Consider the following 4374-nt stretch of genomic DNA (forward strand, 5'->3'; position numbering starts at 1 on the left):
CCCAAGAGTTGCTAAAATTTCCCGAAAAGGACTTCACAAAGGTGCAAATTCAATAGTTCCTAGGGATTGTAAACTATTTACGGGATTTTGTCCCGCGACTCTTGAAACTGACAAGACCACTCAGCGACATGCTTAAAAAGCAGACTCCACCATGGTCACAGGAGCAAACTGTAGCAGTCAAAAAGCTAAAAGAGATAATGCAAACACTGCCACCTCTGCAGATTCCTTCTGATGGGAAAAGAATCCTACAGACAGATGCCAGTGATCGGTATTGGGGAGCGGTCCTACTTGAACAAGACAAGACAGGGAAAAGAAAAATATGTGGATACAAGAGTGGCCACTTCAAAGATTCTCAGCTCCATTATCACTCTACCCTGAAAGAATTATTGGCGATAAAGATGGGCATCACAAAATTTGAATTCCATCTGATAGGGCATCATTTCTTGGTAGAAACAGACTTTGCCGCGTCAAAAGGAATGCTTAGCCTAAAAAAGAGCAAAACGACAAATGGCCAACTGTTGAGATTAGCAGTTTGGTTTGACAACTACTCTTTTGACATTAAGCACATTCAAGGCAAAAACAATACTGTAGCTGATTTCTTATCCAGGTCACCCCTGCTATAAATCTAGCCTCAGGATACTCACCAAAAACTATCCCCATTGTCATCCAAAAATTACCACATATAATCCCAATCATATTCATGATGGCCTCTTCCTCTTCTATCACACACACCCAATCTTTTCCCCGGGATGCAAAGAAGATCCTTTCAAAAAAATCCAAAATATCAACCAGAGAAAGAGCAACCCACAGAGCAATCTTCATCCAGAATCTCATGATCTCCAAGCTTGGACCTTCCATACAAAATGACTTTGGAATCCATCCAAAGTATCCATTTTCCCAAATCCTACCTCTTCGAGATGTTATATTCACACCAAAACCGATAACCCACCTTTTCTGGTACCTGGCTAGTGTCTTCACCATAGTTGTCGAAGTATAAACTATGGCCTTACACACGTCCATAAAATCATTCTTGGACCAAGAAAGGTTCAAGCCAGCCTACCAAGTCCAAATGGATATTTTGTCCTGGTTTGCCCCACTAGAAGAATGGAAAAAGGTCTTATCAGCAGAATGGAAAAGGGTCCAAAATAACAGGCCCACTTTCATCTATCCACCAGGCCCAAATGTTGCCAGCCTAATGAACTGTTACACTGTTCTCTTCCTTAGCATCAATGCCAAGCTCGATGCAGAACAGAATATAGTTACCAATCCAACATTCGAAGTCTACGGGTCAAAAGACGAACCATTATGTGGTCTTGGAGGCCAAGAGTACATGGACATCCAAAAGAGTCTGTTTGAGAAAAACCAGATTATACCTTCAGAATTGTGGCCCAAACCAGAAGACGATGCTCCTTGGGAGACATTCCCTTCCGACTATACTCGCAAAATAACAAGGGCCCTTGAAGCCTTCCATCTGTCAAAAAATGAAGCAGATCAGGTCACCAAACTCGAAGAAACACTAGAACAAAAATATCCGTCTCTGTACAAATTGACCGATACTGAAGGGGTAGTTTTGCGAAAAAATGACTACTTTGAAGATTCACAAAACCCATATGCTGAATCTGTAGATATGCAAGACCCCTATCTCTTCCATTACACAGGGGACGAATGGAACGTGATGTACACAGAATACGACGCCTGTCCTCCAGCTGGCAGTGACGAGGATGAAGAACCGACAGGATGGAACCCACTTCATGAAGACCCAGCATATGACTCTGACTACGAAATTAGTCATGAGACAATATTTAAATAACTATTTCAGCCATAAGGTTTTGTTGTTTAGCCTTTTGTCTTTGTTGGGGAATCTTATCCCTTTGTTGTTTAGCCTTTTGTCTTTGTCGGGGAATCTTATCCCTTACCTATGCTTTTGTCTTTGTCGGGGAATCCTATCTTATCCCTTATCCTATCCCAACCATGGTTGGTTTTGACTAGGATGGGTTAAGTTTGTGGTTTGGTTAAGTGTGTTTGCTGAAGGATGTGGCTATATAAGGCCATCATCCCCCCTTGTGTAAATCAGAGAATTTCGAAGTAATAAAATACTAGAGTGTTTATTATCAAAAATGTTCTTCTAAATCCTTCCTTCAGAGATTTCTGAAGTAGAGATAGCATGCAATATGGATCATATCTGAAGGCAACTACTGTTATAAGTTTTTAGATTAACCTTCGAGTTAATAAATCTAGCAATCTATCCTGTATGATCGTAAGTCACGCAATTCTGAGTATGTAAGTCGTGCAGATTGGTGTGAGAAATTGCTGGGTTTATTGATTCGTTAGTTTGTCTAACTAACTTATAGCAGGAACACCTTAATGGATATTTTTTTAAGTTGAATTTCTTTATGTATCTATTTTCTCGTTATCTTAAAAAAAATTATATATTTTATATTTATAAAAAAAAAATACAGAAAGTTGAATTTAAATGGATGTAAAAATTAATGCACATTTATAATTATAATAACTTTTTTCCTTTATTATTAATATGCCCACAATTATTTGGTATGTAATTACAAACTATACAATAACTATAAATCATGCATATAAATAGAGGGAGAAAATTGGTGTCTTTTTCATTATGATAACTCTCACAGTATATAATGAGAAATTCTACATTAAAATTGTTAGTTTTGCTTCAATTGGTAGGGGTGTTACTGTTTTAGCATGTAGAGAAATTAAAACTATAATTTTTGTATATGACATGTAGGTAACTATTTTGAAGTCTAGTTTTAAGCATTGTAAAAGTATTTATAATTTTTTGAAAATAGGTAGGGTATCTACTATAACTACAATATACATCATCATCATATAAAAAAATTAGGTTATAATTTCTACACATATCGATAAGATAAATGCCCCTATCGATAGGGGCTAAACTGACACTCTTACTATAGAATTTCTCTATATATAATAGCCATCATTATTAGGGTCCCTTGTCAAAATAGTCTATTTTTTAAAGTCATTTTGCATTCTAGCCTAGTTTTAATAATTTTTTGCAAAATGACCTCTCATAATTTAGACAGCTAGTCAAAAATTTAGACAGGTAGTCGAACATTCAAACAGCCGGTCGAAAATTTTAGACAGCTAGTCGAAAAATTTAGACAACTGGTCGAATTTTAGACAGATGTCATTTTGCAAAAAAATATAAAAAGTAGGCCAAAGTGCAAAATCACTTAAAAAAAGATATCATTTTCACAAATTTCTCTTATTATTATTATTATTATTATTATTATTATTAATGCATTCTCTATAACATTAATTTGTATTATTAACCTAATTTTTCAAAACTAAACACACTCAAATAATATTTTCAATCTTCTAATAACATATATGATTTTACTAATAGTTGTGGTGACTTGGCTTGGGAGTTGGTAGCTAAGGAGTGGGGATTTTTTAGTGTTACACCCAATTTTTGAGCATGAAAGCAATAGCCTCGAAATGTCGGCTCGAAATAGTTAAGCTCGTGTATACGAATACTGGCAAAAACACTTGTGTGAATTATTAATTGGTTCCAAATCTGCTTTCAGCACTTTGGTCCCATCGTTCAAGCCTGAGTTGTAGGCTTGAAAGTACCAACCTTCTTCAAAGAACGTTCTCGACGAAATTACTAGATGATAAGGGGGTTATAATTGGAATGGTGAGCTCGAAGCCTGGATCGGTCTCGAAAGCACGTCAGCAATACGATCGAGCTCAGTGACGCATTTTGCATGCGGGAATGCTGTTAGGAAATCCCTAAACTGCAGGGATTCGTTATTATCATATATTAAATCCTTATTGTCATGGGATATTATGTTATCAATGCATTTATTATATTTATTTCACATTAATATGATTGATTGTAACTTCACTTAATCAGAGGAAGATATTCTCATGACCAGGTCTATAAATAGTCTGGTCTTATTCATTTGTATTCACACACAAATTGTACTGGAGAAGACTCTGTCAAATTGCTTTCTGAAAAAGCTTTGAGAGGGTAGTGAGAGTAATAACAGTGACTCGTGGACTAGGCATATTTTAACTGCTGAACCACTTAAAAAGCCTGTTATTCCTTTTTTTTTTTTTTTTTTGTATTTATGCTTAGTGCTCTTCATATCTAAGTTGACAAAAAATGGCGTCAAAAGTTTGGTGCTTTCATTGAGAGCATTAAATGAATCTCTGTATTGTTTAATCAAAAATCTCATGCATATCATCAATGGCCGCTACGAACATTCCTGGAACTGGTGGGCGACCATTGCCACAAATCCCTGAGGAATGAACGCCTCAAAATGAGAACTACCAGCGAAGGCCTGGGAAGAAGCCCATGGCAGATCAGAGACCGAATGAAGG

Source organism: Humulus lupulus, chromosome X (genome assembly GCF_963169125.1).
Source record: "Humulus lupulus chromosome X, drHumLupu1.1, whole genome shotgun sequence".
NCBI classification, from domain to species: domain Eukaryota; kingdom Viridiplantae; phylum Streptophyta; class Magnoliopsida; order Rosales; family Cannabaceae; genus Humulus; species Humulus lupulus.